The sequence below is a fragment of the Rhinolophus sinicus genome, linkage group LG03, assembly GCF_036562045.2.
Source record: "Rhinolophus sinicus isolate RSC01 linkage group LG03, ASM3656204v1, whole genome shotgun sequence".
Lineage (NCBI taxonomy): Eukaryota > Metazoa > Chordata > Mammalia > Chiroptera > Rhinolophidae > Rhinolophus > Rhinolophus sinicus.
This window is the reverse complement of record NC_133753.1, coordinates 165,960,645-165,986,662: the sequence shown is the minus strand read 5'-3', so window position 1 is coordinate 165,986,662 and position 26,018 is coordinate 165,960,645. Positions and strand designations below refer to the sequence as shown.

The following is a 26,018-nucleotide window of genomic DNA, read 5'->3' as shown; positions in this document are numbered from 1 at the left end:
TGTGGACTCTAGGGTTACACCTTTCCTATCCCAGCTCCCTACCTACAAGTAAGCTATTTAAAGTCCCTGTGCCTCAGTTTTCTAATCTGGAAAATGGGCTTGGTCATAGTACTTATGTTGTAAGGTTGTTGTAAAGATTAAATATGTGAGCTACAAATAGAGTTCCATGTAGGACTAGCACATATCAAGTACTCAGAAGTTAGCTGCTATTATTATTACTACAATATTATTTTTAGCCATTGAAAAGGCATTGTTCTTTCACAGAGCTTCAAGGGAAGTGTAATAGGAATAGGAAAGCACAACACGAGACATAATGAAAAACGGTGCGGTTATAGACTTCTGATTTGGAGGTCAGTTATGTTTTCTGCGTGCTTGGTACAAACTGGCAGCAAAGTTTTAGCAAAATTAACTTTTGTTTACAGCTATTACAGGTTAGCAAGTGATCAAGATCCTTACTTTTCACTCTGCGGTGTTCGTGGAAGCTCGGTGCTTGGAAGCTGGAGCCAAGACATCTGAAGCTCTTGATGAGCAAGCGTCTGAATGAGAATCCTAGGAAGTCTGGTGCCTTCTCAGCAGCTTCTTAAAGGGGATTTCCCTGAGGCCTCCACTCAAGTCAGAGGCTATTAGAAAAGGCTTGAGTTATTATTGTGTATTTCATTTCTTTCATGCCTTTCTCCCCAATTATTTTCTGTCTGTGTTCATGTATTGGAAAGGCTAAAAAGAAACCACCCTTTTCTCATATGATACTTCTATGTGTCACCAGTCTATGGAAATGGATGTTGTTGGCATTTATACCCAATATAGGGAAACATCTCTCTACCCGACCTTTCCTAGGAAACCTAGGCAGTGTCTCATTTGTTCAGAATCAGCCTGTGCCTACTGGGCCCCATAGGGTGGGTCATGTTTTGCCCATTTGTCATGTGTCAACTCCTGGAACCTGCTGCCCCTGCCTGGGGCTCTGAATCTCTGGCTGCAAGAACATCTTATCAGATGCCAAATGGAAAAGAAATGGTTGAATGCTGCTCTCTCCATGGAGTTCAGACCTGGTCTATTTCCCTGGACTGGGCACCAGATGCCAGACTGAACCCACCACTGTCCTCTCTTTCCCCACTGGGTCCCTGTACCATAAAACATCCTACTCTCAGGGCCTTCCTCCCTCCGTGCAAATCCACACATGCAAATAATACACCTGAGGTAGGTGTGGCAGGACAGGGATGATTTTGTTGGCTCAAACGAACAGCATATTAGGAGCTGACCACTGGCTACATGGCTGGGTTGATGCCTCCATTCTCACCTCCGGACCCACATTGTTCATCCTCAGGTTTGGGTATTACCCTTGGCACTCCCATGTCTATACCACTGGAGGAAAAATCCTTTTCAGAGCTGCTGCTTCCAGCCCTGTCCCATATCCTTGTTTGGGCCTGATGTGGAGTTGTCTGTCAGCTGTTTATAAGGCCTATGAGGAGCCCAGGTGCTGACAAGGTGACACATCTCTCTGCCCTGCTTGTAGCACTGGGCCACCCACTGGGCTAGTTCATTCCTTCCCCTAGCCACCACCATGACTTTGCAGCAGCCAGGGCCCCATCAGAAATCAGGTGGTATATTCAAATTAGGATAATTGGAAAAGGATTTATCTATAAAAGGACCAAATATAAAGGAAAGGGTGGGGAATAAGGGAACCACAACAGTAGCATGGAAAGCCCGGGCTGGCAGCAACAGAGTCATTATGTCCCCAGGGCTGACGAAACAAGGGGAAGGATCAGTGATTTGAACCTGGAAGGAGGGAGTCCTGTGGAGCAGGCCCCTTTAGGAGAAACCGTGATCTTCTCTGAAGGTACAGAGCCAGCCTGGGGTGACTTCACAGAGAGGGAGCCAGGGAAATAAACACTGCCTTCCTTCCTGCTCTCTCTGATGCCCGTAACCCCCCGACCAGGGGCTCCCATTGGCTGCATCCAATGGGATCCAGACAGCCTGGAAACCTGTTGATGTAATGCCTCCTGCTCAGCCCCATGACCAGGAGCAGGAGAGAGGGCAAGCTGAAGACACGTGGCACACTCAGGGCCTTCAGAGCTCATGAGGAAGAGAAAACAACGGGTATCTATTTTAGCAATTTATTTAACATTTAGCAAGTGGCTGTGTATTGGCCCAGCTGGTAGTCTTCATTCCTGAGAAGATTTTGGCTTCTGAGTCATGGGGGTGGCATCATTCATTGGCCCACATAATGGGCTTCCTCTCAGTGACAGAAAATAAGTGTGGCCACGTCTACTACATTGAATCTCAGGGTTTTCCCTTCCAAGACTGGATGATGTCTCTTCTAGACTTGGAAGGCTGAGAGCAGGGCCTGTTTGACTCCCTTGCAAGGGTAGTTGAGGCACTGCCTGCCTGACTCTAGGCTCTTTTCCAGACCTGCCCCGTCTCATCTCTGGTACCTTCAAAACCTGGAAGTGGTTCATCTCACGGCTAGACCTGACATTCCTATGTCCAACTTCACAGTTCTGGTGGCAAAATACTGACCCCCAGGTCTTTTTCCAATGGCCTTCTGATTCTAGAGGGGTCTTCCTCTCTCGGTTCCACTGACTTAGCCCTGGAGACAGGGAGCCCTCACAGCCTGGCAGGGTGGGGTCCCACATGGCCTCTAATAGCATCCCCAAGTTTGCTTGCACATGGCCTGGTTTGTCAGACCCCTTTCTATTGCTCCTTGCCTGGCTTCTGAGACAGGATTGTAATTGCTCACTTCCTTTTCCTTTAAATGCATGCTTACTGCTTTTTTCTGTATCTTCCAATGATGTTAAGCAATTGCCCATAAACTATAAAACATTAGCCAAGTTGGAGCCACCTGTACGGACTAGTAGAAGACCAGTCTCCCTGGGTTCCAACCAGGCCCCTCCAGGGTTCTAATGCCTAATGAAAGTGCACTTAACCACCTCCCTCGCTTTGGAAGTGCTTTCTAACTAAGATTTACCATTTGTTCTCACTGCTATGAGCTGCAGGCCATTCTTGTCAGCCAATCCTCCTGCTTTGTGAAGACCCTGGAGCAAAGACAGAGGAATTTTTCCAACTGTTAGTAAATCTAATGCTGATTCTATTCAAACCTTTCAGAGGCCAACACCACAGAACAGCATATAACTTCTGAAACAAAATCCCAGATTCTTGCATATGGTTTCTGTTTTGGGCTCCCCCAAAATCAGACCCGAAAATAAGGATTTGGATGGAAGTTATTAACTTGAGGGGGGACTCCAGGAAACATCGGGAGGGAGTGGGCAAGTGAGACAGGTCACTGGGTATAATGTTACCAAGGGGCCCTCTGAGAAACCTGGTAGAACACTTCAGAATCGTCCCACTGAGAGAGGAGGAAGCTGGGGTTTTTATCTACAAACTCTTGCTGCTCTTTGGTTGAAGGTGGGTCCCAGGGTGTGAATTCTCTTGCACCTCTAGCCAGCCCTTCACACTTGAGGAAACTGTTGGCAGCTGAGTTCTGAAACAGATATCTTTTTCCAATGTGTAATTTAAAAACATGTAGCTTTGAAAATTAGATATCCCCTCCTCCCCACTTTTCCCACCAGCTGCTTCTCATGGCTTACTTAATAGGGAAGAAGATAGAATCAAGGAATCTTGAGTTCCATCACCAGGTGGGCGTGTGTAGTCCCTTCCACAGCAAGCACTTGGCCCATCATTCCTGAATTTCCAATGTTCTTCATGGTCAGGAGGCAGCAGGTGGCAATAGAGAGACTTGGCTCATGCGCCCCAGGAAGATCCCCCTTTTCTCCCAGTGACATGAGAAACAACTTCTTAAAGTCTTTGGAAAGGAAAAAGTTTGATTTCCCTTCCCACTGAGAAGAGGCTCTTTAAAAAAAAAAGAAAAGTATCTATTTAAGGTGTACAATGTGATGATTTGATAGGCTCACACATACTGAAATGATTATTACCATCAGCTAATTAACATAGCACCACCTCACATAGTTACCAGTGTGTGTGTGTGTGTGTGTGTGTGTGCACGCGCGTGTGTGCACATGTGTGTGGTGAGAGGACCTGAAATCTACTCTCCTAGCAAATTTCAAGTTTGTAATAACAGGATTATTAACGATAGTGATCATGCTGTACATGAGATTTCTAGATGATGCATCTGACATAACTGCAACTTTGTACGCTTTGGCCAACATCTCATGTCACCCTCCTCCCCTCCCCTAGTGACTGCTGTTTCACTCTCTGCTTCTATGGATTCATCTTTATGTTCCACATACAAGTGAGGTCATGCAGCTCTTTTCGGTCTGTGTCTGGCTCATTTCACTCAGCATAATGCCCTCCAGCTCCATCCATATTATTGCAAATGACAGGATCTCTTTCTTTTCGAAGGCTGCATAATATCCCATTGTATTTAGACACCACGATTTTTTCATCATTTATACCTGGATGAACACTTAGGATGTCTCCTTATCCAGGCTATTAGGAATAATGCTGCAATGAACATGGGAGTACAGATGAGGTACTGATTTTATTTCATTTGGGTATATACCCAGAAGAGGAATTACTGGACAATACGGTAGAAATAAAAACACCCAAAAAACCAACCCTTTGTGAACCACTTGGGAAGGGATACAATTTCTCCACTATGCTTTTGTTTGGACTACTGCTGGTCCCATAACCTCAAATCACATCAGTGATTTGTATGCAGAAAGAAAGAAAAAGGAGTTTCTCTGTGGGCAACACAGAGTGGTAGGGCAAAGATTACTACCTTCTTCGTTTTCACTTCCCCGTTTCCCAGCCCAACGTCAGGGACTAGCTCTGATTCCCGTGGTTAGGGGTGATAAGTGGCAGTTGAAGGAGCCATTGATATTAGGGATTTTGAGACTCGGGGTACAAAGCAGTGCCATCTCTAGTTTTAGAGGGCCAAGTGTGACACAGCTGGAGGGATGGTTTTCCATGTCTGCGCTGTGCCTTGCAGTGAGTGGGGAAAAATATAGACTAGAAGAAGCCACATGTCCCCATCAGCATATGGAGGGACCTGCAGCTTTGGGAACACAGCAGTGTTTCTGGGAGAGTCTGAGGAATACTGGATTTGCTCAAGACTCAAGTCCTGTAGGGGTAGGTCGGGGCTGGTGAGCCAGCACAGAGGGAAGAAAGGCAAGCTTGACGGCATAGGGGTGAGGCTTGAATATAGGAGGCCTGGAACATTCCAGTTACAATCAGAAAACTAGCATGCCTTTAGGAATCACTAAATGAAAGCGAAAATAAAATCTGTTTCTCTTTCTGTCAACTGCTGCTCTTTGCTGCGTTTAGTACTTTTCAAATATAGAGGCACAAAACAAATTGATTTCCAGCAAGCTGAATGAATGGTCTCCTCGTGATTAACTTCCCTCTAATCCTGAAGCTAAAAACTGTGTGTAGTGCTGAATGGGAACGTGTTGTGTGGAACTGGCTCATTTGTGTAGGTTTGGGCAGCTCTACCGGGCGTCTGGCTTATTTTCATGGGGACTTTCATCTTGAATTCCGAATTTTAGACAATAGCTATAATTATGATGATTAGTTAGAGAAAGTGATCATTAACCCACTTGTTTCATTTTATGACCACTTTACTTAAAAGCAACTAAGATGGGAGAAAATATAAACCATACTTCTCTTTAGAGGTTTAGAGAATATATTAGACAAAGTTTTGCCTTTCTTCCTAACCAGAAAAATTGTTCACATGATCAGAAAGAAGTGAGGTTTTCACCTTAAAAATCCCGGATACTCACGAAGGCCATTGTGCTGGACAGCTTTTTCCTTGTGATGTTCCAAGACATGTCATTCGTTTCTCAAAAAAGTGTTCTATGGTTCAATACGTGATAACCAGTGAGTTAAATAATGCCAAACATGTTTGATTACTTCAAGATTTCTTCTCAGAGACTTTAATATGCGGCCACTATATGCCAGTTCTATGCTATTACACATCTCAAAGAATTTTCAAAACAACCCTCTATGATATGGCCAGTTTTAGTCCCACTTTACAGATGAGATAAACCAAGGCCCAGCATGTTGAAAGCAACACTAATTTTCTTCTTTAAACTTACTTCTTCTGTGTATTCACATGCACACAGACAGACATATACACACACAGATATATATGTTTGTACACGTGTGTGTATATACACATAAATGGAATTGTAATCTGTGACCTGATAGATCAGATTCTTTGCAAAGAACTACTACTATCTCAGCATTTTACCCTGAAAAGGGAGTAGGGGCTGTTTCTGCCCTATGTGTTTGAGTAAAGAATCAGACAAAACATAGAGGAAAAAGGAAATCGGGACAAAAAGGTGAAGGGCTCCTTCTGAAAGGTCTGGCATGACTTAGAGCCAGGGCCCTTGCAGTAGATGGAACCAACCTTGCGGGTGGGTATTTAGAATTCCTGACTTGCTCCTATGCTATCGTCTGCAGCGCTCGGCGAGGTGAGGGCCGCAGCCATAAAGGAGCTGAGGGCAGGCCCCTGATTTGCCCAGGGCACTGAGAAAAGCAGCTGAAGGATGTGCTGGGCCTCTGCGCCTCAGGAACAAGCACAGAGCTTTCTGACTTGGGCTATATCATGAGGATGAAAGGATGAGGCTGGGATTGAGGAACGTTGCCTGGAGATGTCTAGGCTGGGTTGCCAGTGGTGGCAGAAGTCTCCAGCAGGTTGGTCTAATGCTATGAGACCATGCAGAGGTGGCTGTCAGAGTCTAATACTCTGGGTAGAGCATCCCCTCAGTGTTGGGATGAATGGATGGCATTCATCCCTCTTGGCGGGAAGACCTAGGTTGGCCCCATATTAACTGCTGTTCTCCTGCTTCTGCATCCTCATTGAACTTGACAATTCTTAAACCCAACCTGATTTTTGAGACCACTTCCTTCAGGGCAGTGAAATGCGTAAACATGATTTTTTTAAAACAGATCTCGTTTTGTCTGTAGATTGGCCATAGCTGCTGTGCCTTGTTAGTTTCTGCTTCCAGGTGGCTGGGATGAATTCCACGGGACTCTGGCTGTCATTCCTCTTGGGTCATTTAAAAGACGTTTGTGGAGTTGTTGCTTATCTGCTGTGACTCTTTCATCTTCTTGAGGCAAACGTGAAGAGAAAAATACTTTGTGTGATCTCAGAATTAGAGGAATAGATCTTTCCAGTATTGTATAAAGAATAATTTCTAAAAACAATTTTATTACAACATATTTGCTGGGTAGATAAAGGAAAGAAGGAGCAATTATTTTAACACTTAGTGGTTTAAAACAATAAACACTTATTCTAGCTTCTGTGGGTCAGAAATTCAGTAGTGGCTTAGCTGGGTGGTTCTGTCTCGGGCTTGCTCCTGAGGCTGCAGTTAAGATGTCACAAGGGCTGTAGTCATCTGAAGACCTGACTGGGGCTGGAGGATTCTCTTCCAAAATGGCTCACTCACAGGGTGCTGGTTGTTGGAAGGTCACCTCAGTTCCCCACAATGTGGGATGGTGGCTGGATTCCCTTAGAGGGAGCAGTTAAAGAGAGAAAGGTGAAAGAAGCATCCATGTCTCCTGTAACCTAGATTCAGAAATAACACATTGTCATTTCTGCAATATCCTATTAGTTACATGGGTCAGCTTTACTTAATGTGGCAGAGTACCACCAAGGGTGTCAATGCCAGGAGTCTTTGGGAGTTATCCTGGTGGCTGACTGACAAATGAATCCAAAGAAATTGAGATGGAATTCAAACAGAGCAGGGGGAGGTAGACCATGGTGCTGGGTTGTGGGCTCCCGTTGTAAAACTGGAGAGAACAAATATGGAGATGTCCACAGAGGGCTCATGTTCTAGAAGACATCTCACCACCTCACCTGTGGTGCAGCCCGTGTGAACTCAGGAGGAACTTGGACGGGCCAGGCTTGGCACTGGTGCTCTTAGCAGACATGGTTCAGGGTAATTTCCTGTCAACATTAGTGCTGGGTGTTTTTCATTTTTCTTTTGATAAAGCTTGGTAGTTACATTTAGTATGTTATTGCTCTTCCTCATTGCAAAATGTGTCTAATTAAAAAAAATTCCTGTTCTTCTTTTAAAAATGGTATATTTTCTTATTGCACCAATGCTTCAGTAACTGTTTGGAAAACTTCTCTTGTCCCTGGCTACTGCCTTTATTAAAAAGTGATACAACCCAAGTAAAGGAAATTTCATTCTAGTGTTTATGTCTAGTCATCTTTTTCATTGCTTGTCTCCTGCAATTATCTGAGCTTTTAAGAGACGAGTCTTTCATCTTTGTATAACCAATGCTTTTTCCAGATGTGGCATGTAGTAGGTGTTCAATTAATGCATGCTGCTAAAATACATTTGAATGTGAGAAGCCACCAAACATAAAAATATATTCTGTATTTTATCCCTCTGCTACTTACAGAGTCAGTGAAGCACATTTCTTAAAATAGCTTATTTTTAAATATTTTATTTTATTTTAAGAAATTTTTAATTGCTTCAAAGTTATACCTTTACATTTTGGTTCTTTTTTTGTTAACTTAGCTGAAAATGCCACTTTCCTCCACAGTAAAAGAGGATTATCTCAATTAGCATTAATGAGCTTCCTCTCCCTGTCCCTTCTTGCCCCTTAAGGGAATTTTCTTGGTGACTTTGCATTCATTCAGACTTAGTGGTGTGGATGGTTGGTGGGTTGGGGTGAGTATTGGTAGAGATATGGAAGGGGTATAATTAGCATGGTGGTTTTGTGGCCTTAACTCGCCTCTCTTTTTTGAAGAGGTTGTCGAAAATATATTAATTACTTATCCTTGTGACAAAAGAGTAAAAGCCTAAGTTAACTCCTGAAAAGATAAGAAAAATTTTAATAGTGTTCCATGGAACTCATGTACATAAAAGCAGTCAGATCTCTGGAAGGAACTGGAAATAGATACTGGAAAACTAATCATGTGCCCTCTCATCTGCTCTCTTCTTATCTATGTATGATTGGTTTCCTCTTCTCTTCAATCCTTATATGTGGCCAAGTATGGCCACTGAATTAGTTGGGTTTTCTGTGAAGGAGACATTGAGATGGAGCTAGAAGCATATGAGTTTTGTTTCCATGAATGCCTGTGAGAGAGGAAAGCAAGAGGGGGCTAGATTGGACAGGAAAAGCTTTCACGCCATGATGCAGATCTGACACCTGTTACAGGAAAGTTGGGAGGAAGTGGGATTCGGCAGGGAGAGCCTCAGAGCACCATGCAGATATGACGGGAGCTCCAGGGCCACGATGATCTGTTAGAGGTGTTCCACGCTGGCAGACATGTCCAGGCTCTGGTACCCCTGTGGCACTTAGTTAGTAGCTGGGGGTTGCCTGGAACAAGCGTGGCCTCAGCTCAAAAGCTGAGGCAGAGTCTGAAGGTGCTAAAAGCCATCAGCTAACTTCATTCGTTCACTTCCCAACTCCTTTCCTCTCTCGAAGGGAGATTTAAGTGGTGCATTTCCATGGCTGCTTCAGTCACCAAGAAATCAAAAGTTCTCTTGTCATGAGCATCTGTGTAGAAAGTTTATTGTGGGAGAATCCGTGTGTATCTGCTCCCCAAATTACCAGGGAAAGGTTCTGGCCTAGGAGGGTGGGTTCATGTTTTACAAAATGGCCCCTGGAACCCACTACTATGGTGAAGAAGATAAAGGGTTGGGAATTTGCTCCAAAACATATTGTCCTGGTAAAGCTGGATAAAATTTGAAGGTTGGAGGCCATCAAATAGAGAAATATGTTCACTATTTCATCCACTTTGGTGCCAAAAGGCATGATGAAACATATTTTGAAAAATCTATATATTTTTCCATTTTGTGACCTCAGAAGAAAGCATGCTTTTGTTCAAATGTACTACTTTGAGATACTCATCTTCTACTTTGACTTTATATTTAATCGCTTCAATCATAGTCTGTTCTTCTGCTCCTGGCCCCACGTCTCCCTCTTAGAATTTTTCCATGACTTTTTTTGCCCATTCTAGTCAGGTTTACGTCATCCATCATGCAAAGGAGAGGGGAGGTAAATTAAACATGATTATTGATAGAAATATGTAAAGGGAAAGCAATACCACATTCATGGCGGGATTAGAGAGACCAGTGTCACCATCAAGGATATGACACATGCAGAAGTGGTGATTTCCACAAGTTCCTTATTCAGCTCTCCAATCTGGCTTGTGCAAAAGACAGATGGTTCTTGGAGAACGACAATGGATTATTGTAAATTTAACCAGGTGGTGCTTGAAGTATCGGTGGCAGACAGAGGTGCTTTTTGGAGACTTTGGAGGATCCCTACAAATGAATCACAGCACAGACCTTCAGGATTTGGAAGCAAAGCCCTGCTGTCACCTGCAGATAACTCTCCTTTTGAGAAACAGCCCTCGGCCTGCTACCGGGCTTTTGTAGAGACTGAAAGCTTAACCATAGGCTACCAAGTCACCATGCAATCTGAACTGCCCATCATGAACTGGGTGTTATCTAACCCACCACATCACAAAGTTGGGCCCGCACAGCAACATTCCTTCATGGAATGGAAATGGTATCTACGAGATCAGGTCCACGTAGGTCCTGAAGGCACAAGTAAGTTACATAAGTGGCCCGAATGCCTGTGGTCTTCCTCCTGCTACCCTGACTTCTCTCTCCCAGCCTGCACCTGTGGCCTCCCTGCCATCATTGGCAGAGGAAGAGAAAGCTAGGTGGTTCTGCATAACATGCAGACACCATCCCAAAGTGGGCATCTGTAGCACTACAGCCCCTCTCTGGGATAACCCTGCACCTGGTTGTTCGCTTTACTTGGCAGGAGAAATAGCCAGATGTGCGATTACGTACTTATTCATGGGCTGTGGCCAGTGGTTTGACTGGATGGTCAGGGACTTGGAAGAAACACGACTGGAAAATTAATGAGAAAGAAATGTGGGCAGAGGTATGTGGATAGACTTCTCTGAATGGGCAAAACACATGAAAATATTTGTGTCCCATGTGAATGCTCACAAGGGGTGACCTCAGCAGAGGAAGACTTTAATAAGCAAGTGGATAGGATGACCCATTCTGTGGGTACCAGTCAGCCTCTCACTCTAGCCACCCCTGTCTTCACCCAGTGGACTTGTGACAAAGTGGCCCTGGTGGCAGAGTTGGACATTATGCATGGGGTCAGCAACACGGATTTCTACTCACCAAGGCGGACCTGGCTATGGCTACCACTGAATGCTCAGTCTGCTGGCAGCAGAGACCAAGACTGCACCCCGGATGGGGCATCATTCCTCAGGGTGATCAAGCAGCTCTGTGCTGGCAGGTTGATTATGCTGGACTGCTTCCATAATGGAAGGGGCAGCATTTTGTTCTTACTGGAGTAGACACTTACTTGAATCCAGATTTACCTTCCTTGTATGCAATGCCACAACTACCATCCATGGACTCATAGAATGCCTTATCCACCATTATAGTATTCAACACAACATTGCTTCTGATTGAGGAACCTACTTCACAGCAGAAGTGCTGCGGTGACACCACACTCATGAAATTCACTGGTCTTACCATGCTCCCTACCATGCTGAAGCACCTGTCTTGATAGAACGGTGAAATGGCCTTTTGAAGATTCAGTTACAGTGTCAGCTCGGTGAGAATACTTTGCAAGTCTAGGGCAAAGTTCTCTGGAAGGCCGCTTATGCTCTGAATCAGTGTCCAATATATAGTGCTGTTTCACTGATAGCCAAGACTTACAGGTCCAGGGATCAATGGGGTGAAAATGGGAGAGGCACCACTCACTAGTACCCTTAGTGACCCACTAGCAAAGTGTTTGTTTCCGGTTCCCATCATCTTATGCTGTCCTGGCCTAGAGGTCTTAGTTCCAGAGTTAGGAATGTTTTCATCAGGAGACATAATATTTACATTGAACTGGAAGTTAAGACTGCCACTAGGCCACTTTGGGCTCCTCTCTGAATCAACACTGAATCAACAAGCAAAGAAGAGAGTCATGATGTTGACTGAGTGCTTGATCCTGACTATTAAAGGGAAACTGGACTATTGCCCCAAAATGGAGGTAAGAAAGAATAAGTCTGGAATACAGGAGATCCTTTACAGCGTCTTTTAATATTTCCATGCCTTGCGATTAAGGTCAATGGAAAACTATAACCCAATCCAGAAAGAACTACTAATGGCCCAGACCCTTAAGGAATAAAGGTTTGGGTCACGATGCCAGGTAAAGAATCATGACCAGCTGAAGTGCTTGCTGACAGCAAAGGGAATACCGAAATGGATAGTAAAAGAAGGTAGTTATAAATACCGAAAATGAGGACTGTAATTGTCATAAGTATTTCCTCCTTATTTGGCTATGAATACGTTTGTGTATATGTATGTGTATTAATATGTTTTTTTGTTTTCTTCTCGTATTCCCTTATCATGTAACAAAATATGCATTGATGTTAAATAATAATATTTAAGTATTGTTAATTTTGCATCATACAGTATTTAAGTTATGGGATATCAAGGAGAAGAGTAAGCATTATTCAAGGACTTTACCTCCTCTTCTGGGGAAGGGTTTAGTGCATTTTTGGTGGTACACAGGAAAGTTGTATCATGTTAGGTGGAATTATGACCTTATTATTGTCTTTATTTGGAGATTAAGGATGGTTTAAGGAGATACATATGGGTGCCAAGTTGGGTGGAAAAGGGGTGGATTTGTGATTGTTAACTTTACTCGTCAACTTAATGGCTATAGGGTGCCCGGATTAAATATTATGTCTGGGTGTACCTATGAAAGTGTTTCTGGATGAGATTAGCATTTGAATCAGCAGAATAGATGCCTTCCCCAGGTGGGTGGGCATCATCTAATCCTTTGGGGCCTGTACAGAACAAAAGGCAGAGGAAGGAGGAATTTGCCCCTTTCTTCCCTGCCTTACTGCTTAAGCTGGGACATCCCATCTCATCTTCTTTTGCCCTCAGACTGGGATTTACACCATCAAGCTTCCCTGGTTCTCAGGCCTTTGGACTTGGACTGAATTACATCACTGGCTTTCCTGGGTCTCCAGTTGCAGACAGCAGACTATGGGCCTTCATAATCCTGTGAGCCAATTCCTCCTAACAGACCTCCTTTTACATAGAGATATGTATTTGTACAAATATATGTACATATTACAGAGAGAGAGAGAGAGAGAGAGAGAGAGAGAGAGAGAGAGAGAATGTCCTACTGGTTCTGTTTCTCTGGAGAACTCTGACTAAGTAAGGGAACTAAAAGTCTACCAGGACTCTGGTTGAAAGAAATAAACTATTGGTAACTAGCTCAAGGAAGAAGTGAGGAATTTATGAAAGCCTGCCAGGCTGTGTGCTTTTTGAACCCAGCAGCGCAGTGAGGCCTTTGGAATGGCGTACTAGTTATATATAGCTGTGTACCATACTGCCACAGACTTATGGCTTGAATAACACAGATTTATACTCTCACAGTTTCTATGGGTCAGAAATCTGGGTCAGGTAAGCTGGGTCTCACAGGCTGGAATCAACATGTCAGCCAGGGTTGTGGTTCTCCTTTGGAGCTCGGGGACTTCTTCCAAGCTCATGTGCTTGTTGGCAGAATTCAACTCCTTGAGGTGACAGGACTGAGGGCTCAGCTCTTAGAGGCCACCCCTCTCTATGGGCAGTTTGTAAGGTGCTGTTTGCTGTTTTTTCCTGAGCTGACAGCAGAATCTCTCTGCTGCTTTTAAGGCTTTTCACCTAATTAAGTGAGTCCTAGCAAAGATAATATCCATTTTAGCTCAAAATAGACTGCTGTTGGGCCTTAATTACATCTGTACAATCCCTTTTGTCATGTAGCATAATAGATTATGGGAGTGACACCTCATATTCACATGTCCTTCTGCATGGAAGGAGGAGGGTGTTATATAGGTGTATGCCTGGGTGGGTCTCTGAGGGACCATGTTAGAATCCTGCTCACCACAAATGCACTCAGACTAAGTGCAGGAAAGCTGACAAAATCCTCCTCCCTTCTATCTTACCTCTTCTCCCCTCTGACAATCTGCTCCCCTTAGATTCTCCAAATTATCAAGGAAGGGTTCTGGCCCAATTGGATTGGATGTCCAACTCTGGTACAATCAACTGTGGCTGGGGGCATAGTCTCGTGTATAACATGGCACCTGGGGGACCCACTGGTGTGGTTGAGAAGCGAGGGGTGGTTTAGTTAAAGTAGGGCTAGGGACAGCTGGGAAGATGCTCCTCAGAGATTTACCTCCTGCTGTCTTTCAATATGTGACCAGGACATTCTTCTGGAGGGTGGGGCAGAGTGGAGAATGAAAATGGCCCTGGCAGGAATGAAATGTATTGTGCTCTCTTTTATGTCATCCTCGAATTTGCACAGAAAGAAACTCGAGCTAAAACTAGGCTGGGTTCTTGCATGTCACAGTCACCAAACCTAAACAAAAACAAAATTGAAATAAAAATGTATCCAGACTGAGAGTGGAGGAATGGGGAGTGACTCTTAATGGGTACAAAGTTTTTTTTGAGGGTGATGAAAATGTTCTAAAATTAGTTTATATATTCCAACCGTGTTTGTAGAAATGGCGTATAAGCAATGAGCATACATAACCCCCAGACTGCAATCTCTTAATAGTATTCTCCCATTAAAAAGATCCTGGGCTCTATGGGGTAATGGCTTATTTCAGATTTGGGTCATGGAGGGTATCAGATGAGCCTGGCACAACTTGTGTCTAAAAGCAAGAGTTCAAAGTTAATGGGATCATGTGAAAAGTTTGGCCAGTTTTCACCTCTTCACATTGGCTACACACAAAGCTGTGTGTTCCAGCATGGCCTCATATGCTCCTATTCAAGGAGTAAAACAGAGGAAAGCTTTGTCACGGAGGCACCCAGGAGGTCCTGCAGATGATGCTAGAGGCTGGGGCTGGAAATGGTGCTTGTGCCTATGCCTATGGGGTCACTGCAAAGGGCCAGCAGTGACACTGTACCCTTCCAGTGGCGTTGTGTGCCTTTCTTAAAATTTTTTCCTAACTCTGTTCCTTCATGGAATTTTACGACCTTAGATATACTGCACACCTATTTTTGTGCTCTGGCCCTTTGAAGGACCATAAACCATTGTAATATGTAAGACTCTTTCACCTGCCCAGGAATCAATTTTTCCTCCCCAGTGGTTAATCCATTTGTGCTAGAAAGTGTGGTCAATGGGGACGTTTCTGAGCTTATTAGACGTGGGAACCCCAGAGATTGTTATTTGTGGACTGAAAAGGGCCAAGGTAAATACACTCCATCACTGGGAATCAAAGCTGGGATCATAGTCCATTATTGGGAATCAAAGCTGGACTCATCTCTGGTTGAAACTCTTGGGCCAGTTTGACAAAAGGAGCAGTAAGATAGATTTCATTCCCTACTCTCCCACTGGTGATGATGCCCACAGGTCTTGACCCACAGGTGTTGACCCCAAATATACCTCCTGCATGCTAATGACCCCCCTCAGGGTCTGCTTCCTGGGGAACCTACCTTGTGACAACCCCAATGTGTTGTTGATTTATTACTGCTGGTTCTGAAAACTACTGCTTGAGCACGTGTGGTTGTGCCCCAAACTTTATAACCACAAACACTTGCTGCATCTCTTCCATTGTCCTCCCGAGCCACTCTGGCCTGCTCTGTGCTCAGGGAGGCTGACCACATGGATTGCATCAATGGGCCCCTTGCCTCTGGCTTCCTGATAGGCTCAGCCAATGGGAGGCAGCAAGGGGAGGTCAGAGGATTTCTTCTCCCAGCTTCTCCCATCAGGTCACAGTAGGCTCTCTACAAGGTCTGACAATTATGTACGCAAATGTGCCACTGTGTGCTTACATTGGCAGCACTGTACAAATACCTCAGTAAGGTTTTATAACCTTGGTATATCAGTGTCTCACAGCCGTGTTCCTGTCGACATGTGGCAGTGTCTTGCTGAATGGCGTTCATTATTTTTGTGGCGTATTTTTATGTGCCATTGCAAGAATGTCTGAGCTTTAATTAGAGCAACGAACAAACACTAAATTTCTTGTTAAACTTGGCAAGAGTGGAAGTGAAATCAGGGACACGTTAGTCCAAGTTTATGGGGATGATGCCATGAAGAAAATGGCAGTGTACAAATGGATTAAACATTTTTCAGAAGGGAGAGAACGCGTCACTGATGAAGAGATATCAGAGCAGCCAGTAACGAGCAGAACTAACAAAATCATTGCAAAAATTCATTGAATTTTGCATCAAAATCTTCAGCTAGTCAGCTGTGAGAAGCATAGCAGACCAAGTAAACATCAATAGAGAAACAGGAAAATCTTAACTGCAAATCTTTGCATGAGAAAGGTACGTGCAAAAATGGTCCCAAAGAAGCTCACTGATGAACAAAAGCAAAGGAGAGTCGAAGTTTGCCAAGACCTTTTGGAGAGGCAAGGCGATGTTTTGGGGCCATGTTATCACTGGTGATGAAATATAGGTGTACCAATACGACCCAGAAACAAAGCATCAAAGTGCACAATGGAAGTTAGCCAATTTTCTATGACCAAAAAAGTTCCGTCAGTACAAATCAAGAGTCAAAACAATGCTACTAACCTTTTTTGATATCAGAGGGATTATTCCTTACAAATTTGTACCAACTGGACAAACAGTTAACTAAGTTTACTATTTGAAAGTGCTGAAAAGGCTGCGTGAAAAAGTTAGATGAAAAGAACCTGAAATTGTCACCAACAATTCCTAGCTCTTGCATCACGACAATGCACCAGCTCCCAGCTCCCATGGCACTTTCTGTGAGGGAGTATTTATCCAGTAAACAAATAACTATATTGGAACACCCTCCCTACTCACCTGCTCTGGCCCCCAATGACTTCTTTCTTTACCCCAACATAAAGGAAATATTGAAATTTTGAAGACAGATCTGATGGCCATTCCAGAAAAAGAGTTCCAAAATTGCTTTGAAAGGTGAACTAGGCGCTGGTGTCAGTGCATAGCTTCCCAAGGGGAGTTCTTCGAAGGTGACTGTAGTGATATTCAGCAATGAGATATGTAGTACTTTTTCTAGGATGAATTCGCAAACGAAATTGTCAGACCTCATATGTGTCTCTAGTAAGGGCTATCACTCCTGTCAGCTGGACTTCCTAGAGCTGTCACTCTGGGTTCCAGTAGCTATCCCCCCTCTCCTTGGTTTCTCCAGGCCCAAAGGTGGTTATAAATTCCTGCTCTTGCTAGCCCTGGGGGCGCTGCATTATCTCTGCTTTTCTGCCCACTGCTGCCGTAATCTGTTTTTTGAACTCTCCTTAAATTACTCAGCTTGCAGATGCCACATTTCCCGCTGGGAACTCAATTGACACACATAATATAATGACCTGGCACAGTGTTTTGGAAATCTGGGGGAAAGTTTCAGTGGGTAAATGTCATGTGGTGTGTGTGTGTGTGTGTGTGTGTGTGTGTGTGTGTGTTTGCAGGAAAGGTTAGGCTGGAGAAGGAGATGTAGGCAGTGAAGTTGTAAGGATAGGTTGGTTGGAGGGTGCAATCTTGATGGTAGGAGAGTATAAAAGTCTATACTTTTCAGGGGTTGGGAGAAAGATTGTGCAGTGTTGTGAGAAATAAATGCAATACCATTTATAAGATCACATGCTGTGACTACCAAAATGTTACCAAGGAGGCGCTTAGGATACGGCTAGATTATTGCAATGCTACCTGGTGACACAGTAAAGCTAGTGTTTTGTAGAAGAAAAGAAAGGAACACTTGAGTATTTACTCTCTGCTAATGTTCTGACATGACATCATCTCACTTAGGAAGACGAGCCTGTTGACTTTGTGTGCTTCAATCTCCGAATGTGCCAGGAGACAGTGCATTTTGCGTTGGGGCTTTGAAAGTGGCATCATCAGAATGGTCAGGACTTCAGTCTGACACATCCAGAGGTAAATGAACCACTGGGTTTGTTCTGCTCTTTGACTATTACTGACAAATTACTGTAAGCGGTGAGTTTCTAATGCACATTTCTATGAATTCCCACTCGGTATTACAGTTGAAGGACTAAGCATGAATTCATTACTTGTACACAGCTCACACACCCAGCTTTTTTAGTGGCTTCTCTAGCTCCTCTTGTGACCAATAAGCTAAGGCACTTTACATGCATATATGCCACCTTTTGTTGTTATGTACAAGTACTTAAAGAAGCGTCTGGCCCCTTCCAGATGCTCTGTAGATGATCTCTTTAGATGTTCAAAGAACCCAATGAGGTGAATATTACCGTTTCCCCGAAAATAAGACCTAGCTGAACAATCAGCTCTAATGCATCTTTTGGAGCAAAAATTAATATAAGACCTGGTATTATATTATATTATACCCAGTATTATATATTATATTATATTATATTATATTATATTATATTATATTATATTTTACCTGGTATTATATTATATTATGTTATATTATATTATATGACCTGGGCTTATATTATAGTAAAATAAGACCGGGTCTTATATTAATGTTTGCTCCAAAAGACGCATTAGAGATGATTGCCCGGCTAGGTCTTATTTTCAGGAAAACACGATAAGCAATTTGTTCTGGTTAGGAGTGGAGTCAGGATTTGAACTCAGGCAACTGGCTCTGTAGCTTATGATCTTGACCATCATGTAACAGTGCCTCCCATGATGTTTGAAGAGGTGGACCACGAGCATGGGAGAAGATTAAATCAGTTGCATAAGCCATCATTCTTCCTCCAAAGGGGCCTTCTGAGTTAAGGCTGTAAAAATACCATATTGAGTTTTAATTTTTTTCATCTATGCGGTCTTAAATCTTAGTTTCTTCTTGCTTTGCAAATGACATAGATAGCCTAGCCAAGTGTGTTCTTCTAGAATTCCCACCAAGGCCAGGAAAATAGCACAGGAAGCTACCTGTGCATTTGAAGGACCCCAAAATCTTTCTGCCCCAAAGTACATCTCCAATGGCTTGCAGTGGAGTCTGAAATGCCCTTTTTGAGAATTAGTCCTGTAAGTCATGGGCTCTTTGGGGTCTTGAGCCCCAGAATAAATTCCTCAAATCTCTTTTGCCAGTAGGTGTTTGCTTTTTAAAGACCAACAGAAACCTATCAGACTAGCTTTAGAAAAAGCAGCATTTTACTCACATGATACAAGTGTTGAGTCCCAGACCACAAAGACACAGTAGCTTGGGAACTGTTGTTAGCAGTTTTTTGGTTTCTAGGGAATTCTTAGTTCCAAGGCAACTCTTGTCTCCGAGGCTGCGTGAGCCCTTGTTTCTGGTCTTCCCTCCAGGGAAAGGAGAATGAGGTGGACATGAAGACTGGCCGTCTCATGGCAGGAAGTGGCCACTTCACCTCCATGCACACCTCAGTCCAGGGGCCAGGCCAGCAAGGGCCTAAAGGCCCTGCATCTCAACTCCAAACCCTAGAGAAGCTGACTGGCTTAGCTCTGGTCAGGGGTCCACCCTGGATCTGCTTATCTGGACTGGCTGGGGATGAGGCCACGTGACAGCTGGGAGGCCATGGGTGCCATTGCATCAGGCTTTCAGAGGAGGCGTGCAGGGCAGGTCTTCCACGAGCGTGGGGAGCAGGGCAGGAGCATGGAATCTCTTCTCCAGCGTCGTGAGGATGATCACCTCCTCTCCTATTAATTAACTCCTCACATCTGATGCAGGGCGCTCAGATAAAAATGTCTTTTGAAGCACCTTCCCTTTTGCCCTTTAGTACTGGAGATAGGCAACCCTGGCTGGTATTGTGAAATGGACAGAAACGGAGCTGCTGGAGCTGTGAAGTGGGTGACAAAGAGGAAAATGGTACCGTTTGGGGATACACAGGCTGTATGTCATCAGCATAAGACCTAAGAGGTTTTTTTCTTTTGTTATTTTCTTCTATATCTTTTTCTTTTCTTTTTTTTTAAACCTGAAAGGGACCTTATCAATTTGGTTCAGTCCCTTGTTCTGTTTTCAGCTGAGAACTGAGTTTCATGTAGGTTATGAGGACCTACCCAGATTACAAAGCTAGTTAGGACTCTGGTCTTCTATCTCTGCCTCTGATTGCTGGTCTGTGACTCTACCCTCTACCCCCCCCCCCATCCTTCATTTTCTTTAACGTGAACGTGACATCCTTATCTGACCTTTCCATTAAACTATGTTGTGGAAGAAATAACTCATAAGTGCCCAAGAACCAGTTGTGAGCAAGCTATAATAAATATTTCCTTGGAATGTCCCTCAGGTTAAAAAAGCAGTTTTGTTTCTCAAGCTTAGTAGTTCAGCAACTAAGAAGTAATGTTAATACCACCAAAGGGCTTAAAAGCAAATTGTGGAAAAAGAAAAACATCATTTGATCATAGCTGATAAAGACAGTTCTGGCGCGACAGGGAAGCCTTAGCACATTCCTCCCAGAGTCTAGCTTGGTCTGACCCTTATCTGCACAGAATGAGTGGCTTGTATAGTTACCCAGTAACATCTTATATTTGCCAAGGCCTCGATTAATGTGTAAAGAAACAAGGGCAATGCTACCTGCTATTCTTTTAAAAATAGCCACTACAGAATTAACACGGGTCAGCTTTTTCTTCAAAGAGCTTTAATGCTCTTGTGTATTACACATAATATTTAACATTTATTGAACATTTCCTATATGCTAGGTTCTAGTCTAAGTGTTTTATACCTCTTTTCTAATCCTCAAAACAACCTTAAGAGATACATGTATTTTTCTCATTTTCCTGGAGCAGAAGAAATTTTAAGCCTTAGGAAGATTGTGATTTGCCCTGGATCAAGCAGATAGTAAAAGGGCAGAGTGAGGATTCAAATTCAGGTTTTTATGTCCCTACAAACTGTTCCTTTAATGACTCTACTATGATGCCTAAAGAGATGTATGTGTATGTAGAACCAGCATAGGTTACGCTTGCTAGTTTTCAATCAGAAAGCAAGGGTTCAAAACTTATTCTTCAAAATTCTCCCAGTCTTCATCTTGCTCTCCCACACCAACACAAGTGACCTGAAAGCTGCAAGAGTTGGGCCAAATAGTGAAATGGTTTCAGTATATGAGACCTTTATTTGGAACAGAGAGTCAAAAGGCAAGAGGAGTAAGAATTACTCGTTTAGAATTTCAGTTGTCTCTCATCCGTGTAATTCCAGTCTCTCCCACCAGAGGGCAATTATCGCGCATGAAATCCCTCCTGGCGTCACTTTCAAACCACCATATCACATCGTATCTGGATTTACTTCTACAGCTCAGTGCAAATCTTGAGAAGATCGCTGGTTCTTTCAAGTCCAAAGCTAATATGTCATGCCTTTTTTTCCCTTTGCCTAGCAATTCAAAGGAGCTTATGATATCTTAGAAAACATCACTTTGAATGGTAGTGTTAACATGGGCCAGACAGATGTTTGTATGGGTCCTATTTTGGAGGCAGAAACCTTGTACCAAACACTCAGCGACAGTCAAAAACATTCTCTGTGTCCAAGATTTTATAATTTATTTCATTTCAATGTCATCTGGGTTTCAGAAACCTGTACTGCCCCAGAAAATTCCTCGTGCTTTTTCATGAGGATTCTAAAGATTAGCTGAGTAAAAGGAGTAAAGTGTTTGATGGACAATGAATACCTTTCCAAGTGGCCGGCCTGCTTATCACCTGGAGAGACCACTAGAAACACTTCTATTTATTGATCATGTAGCACAATGCCTTATGGAGAAAATGCTTTAGGCCAGAATCAACCCCAATTTTTCCAACAACCCTGGCAGTATATTCTATTATTATGCTAATTTCAGAGTTGAAATTGAAACATACTCAGGTGAAGTAACATGCTAGAGAACACGCCCTTATTCCATGTTCTTAACCACCATCAAGTGGTAGATCTAGTGGAGATGAGAGCAGCCCAAGTACAGAGAAATGGCAGATTCAGTAGGGAGGTCTGCTGAGCTCAGAAAATCAATGTCAGGAAAAGGAAGATGAGGAAGGGTAGGTAAGAAGCTACCTGGCTGCCCTCGCTGTCTGTACTGCAGGCTCCACTAAGTCAAAGACCATAGCTGCTCGAGCAGTGATTACAGACCGTTATTCCATGGGAGGCAAGGATCCCAGGTGCTATTTTAACCCAGGAGTCAGACAGTCTGACAGGAGCCCAGTTAGCAGGTGGAGGGCATAGATAGAGACTAGGATCCACATTTACAGAAAGAACAGGGGTACTCTAGAGGGCTACCCTGGCTCCAGCCACCAGCTAAGTAAGGTTTAGGACATAATCCAGGCTTTCAGAGAGACTGTGGAACTTGGCAGGGAGGAAAACAAAGAGAGGAGGAAATCTTGGCCAATGGTCAGTTTTACAACTTGGGTCAGTTCCAAGCATAGGAAGGTCTTTGATTTGGCATCTAGTCTGAGAAGCGAGAGGGCAGGCTATGTCACAAGGTCTGGGAAGGTTAGCTTTGTCGCAAGTCCCTGCCAAAGTGAGCTGAGGCTGTTGATGAATCATTTGCCTTGGTTATAATGGACTTGGGAGCAGGATCAAGACCAAGCCTGAATATGTGTGTCTTGGTGAACCCAGCAGGAAGGGCTTGAGGAAGGAAGAGTAAACCTGGTGGAGAATCACTCCAAACGTAAACTCCTATCCCTGGCGTGTCCATCCCTGAGCAGTGCCAGGTGACCAATTCCAGCGTGATACCATTTCCATCAGGAAACATCTTATAACTGGCCTCTTGAGAGTTGTGGACTTGAAGCTTCATGAGCACATTCGAAACCAAATGAACTAGTAGAATCGTTCAAAGCTTTCCTTGTTTGCTAGTTCTTCAACACCTTCTCTAACTTCCATGATTCCTAGCAGATTGCCTTACTTAACAATGCATCAAATGAGACCCAGGAGTTTATAACTAAGGTGCCAGGCGACCCTCATACACAGCAAGTACAGGAAAATTGTTTAGCTGAAATAATATGGAAACTCTACAGGGAGAAAGAATGTTAAGCCTTACAGGAGGGACAGATTTTGAGCATGAGGAGTAGGACAAGAATGAAGTCATCTGTATTAGTTTCCTCTGACTGTTGTAACAAATTATTGCAAACTGTGTGGCTGAAACCAACACACTTTTATTCTTTCACAGTTCTAGAGGCCAGCAATCCAAAATCAAGAAGTCATCAGGGCTCCCTCTGAAACTCCAGGGTAGAATCTGTTCCTTGCTTCTGCTAGTGTCTAGTGACTGCTGGAATTCCTTGGCTTGTGGCCACATCACCCCAATCTTCAAGGCCAACATTTTCCCATCTCTCTCTGCTCTGTCTTCACATCATCGTCCCCTCTATATGTGTGTGTCAAATCTCTCTCTGCCTCTCTCATATAAGAACAATTGTGATAGGAGGGGGTGATGGGTGAAAGGATAAAGGGGTTAAGAATTACAAATTGCCAGTTATAAAAATAGACATGGGGATGAAAAGTACAGCGTAGAGGATACAGTCAGTAATATTGTAATAACTATGTATGCTGTCAGATGGGTACCAGACTTATCAGGGTGATCATGTAGCAAGTTATATAAATGTCTAATCATTATGTTGTACACCTGAAACTATTATGATGTCGTATGTCAACTGTAATTGAGAAGTAAAAAAAAAAAAATTAAAATAAATGAATAAAACCAGATCTAACCTAAAAATAAAAATTAAAAATGGGAAATTTCAACAGGCAAAAACCAAAAACACAAAAAACAAATAAGTATGATAGCTTTGGGGGCCCATCCAGATAACTCAGAATAATCTCATCATCATCTCAAGATCCTTAACTTAATCACATCTGTAAAGTCTTTGCCATATAAGGGAACATTTACAGATTCCAGGGATTAGGACACGGATATCTTCCAGGGGGCTATTATTCAGCCTACTATAGCATCCAGACTGAAAGAAATAATAGCGTGAGGAAAAAGGAAAGACAGAGAAGCAGAAGGAGTGTTTGGAGGACAGCAGGGCAGTTAGTCTAGAGAGTACGGATAATGGAGAGCAGCCCTAGAAGAGATGGTCTCCTCCACTCACCTGTTTGGTCATATTGGTGGGGGCCTTGAGTCCCACACCAAAAAAGTTTGGAAGATATGATGGAGGAAATCATATATATGCAGATTTATAAAAACCTGTCAAGATCAGATTGTACAACCACTACAGTTTTCATATGAGAAAGCCTAAAACCACTGCGTGTACTCTTTGCTCAGAGGAAGGATGATGCGATCAAAGCGAAGTCTCAGGAAGATTATGTTCTCCATCCTCTCAAACCCTTTAAAATGTTATTTGTGCTTCTTAGGGCTCCTGTCTAAAGTGTAAACTGCTTAACAGGCATAAGGGTAGCATTTCAGAGCTGATTCTAGCCTACAGGATAGCTGCAAGGTTCAATCAAATCTCCCTTCAACTATTTTGGGGATTCCATTAGGCACATGTGTATGCTTCCCCATGGTTGTCACTTTTATCTCTTTCCAGACCGCTGCTATCAGCTGTGGCTATCCCATTGCTGCTCTCCAGGCAGTGGGGGCCCTTGGCTGTGGTTCACCCAAAGCACGGGTACAACCTCCTTCTTTCTTATTGTAATTAGTTTCAGGTGTACAAAACAATGTAACAGACATTTACACTCCTCACAAAGTGATAACCCCCCTCCCCAATCTATTACCCCTCTGACATCATACATAGCTGTTACAGTTCCACTGACACTGTTCCCTGTGCTGTACTCCACATCCTGTGACTACATATATATTAAATTATAGTTGACATTCATTATTGTTCAGCCTCAGCTTCAGGTGTACAGTGCAGTGATCAGGCATCTACATCATCCCCAGGAGTCTTTTAAGGCATTTTTCATTTAGTTTCTCCTAACTCTCCTCCATGAAATTTTCCCACCACAGATATGCTATGTGTCTGTTTATGTACTGTGGCCCTTTAGAGGGCCACAAACCATTATCTAATAGTTAAGATTTTATACAACCCTAGATTATACGGGTTTTCTTTTGCTTCATAAGAATCTATTTGTGTCCCCTTGAGAGCAATATCTCTCCCATTGAGAACGCATGGAACAGAGTGAGAGAAATCTCTACTTGTCCTCTTGAGAGGGCTAAGAAAAAAATCGTTCACATTCTTTCCTGATGAGGGGCTTATGTCAGATGCTGAAGAAGGTTGAAGTATAGATTTAGCAATGAGGATGACTGACCTAACCAAGGTCAGAGTTGGCAGTAGGGCAGAAGTTATTTTGCAGCAGCATAGAGAGTGACCACTGAATGCAGGCTATAAATTCAAGTAACTGGGCTGGGAAGGGATGGGAATAATTAATTAGCTAGAGGGTGACATAAAGTCTAGAAGGTTTGGTTTCATTTTTAAAAGATGGGGCATGCTTGGCTTTAGGCTGATGGAGAGGAGCCCATGGATAGTGAGAGACTGGAGAGCATCAAACAAGGGATAACTGGTTGGACAAAAGCCCAGAAGAGGAGGGAAGAAACAAAGGGAATCGAGGTGAAGGCAGTGGAGGAAGCTTCTCTCTCTCCCTCTGAGAAGGCTGGGTAAGAATGCGGAGGCCCCAAGGGAAGTGCCTCATCTGAAGAGTGACAGCAGGAAAGGCCTGAGGAGAGCAAGATGTTTGCAATCTCCGCTTCAGAGAAATAGGAGAAGCAGACTGAAGTACAAAGAATGCTGACCAAGTGGCATCGAAAGCTAGCTGAAATAAAAATTACAAAATTAGCAGCAGTTTGATTTTTTTTCATTCTTTCAACAAATACCTAGCACATGTATCATTTTCCAGGTACCGTCTTACATGCTGGGGATACAACAGTTAACCCTCAATTTCTGACCTCAAAGAGCCATTGTCTGTCTTCCCCAACTGGAATATAAATCCATAATAAGTAATATAGTTTCAGATGCCAATAATGATGAGGAAGATAAAAGAGGGTCCTGCGATGGAGTGACAGGAGGAAGCCTCTTGCTGGATGGTCAGGAAAGACCTGCCTGAAGAGATGACCTTTGACCCAAAGCCTGAAGGGTGAGAAAGAAGCAACTTTGAGAATGGATGTAAAAGCGACTCTGAGTGCAAAGGGCCTGAGGAAGAAACAAACTTGGAATATTCAAGGACAGACGGGAGGCCAGTGGGGTTACATCAGGGTCAAGGGAGAGAGACAGGGAGAT

General features: G+C 43.5%; 1 pseudogene; it reads left to right on the top strand.

Annotated features, from left to right (window-relative positions):
- Positions 1–10,156: 10,156 nt before the first annotated feature.
- Positions 10,157–12,237, top strand: LOC141570782 (uncharacterized; annotated as a pseudogene).
- Positions 12,238–26,018: the final 13,781 nt, after the last annotated feature.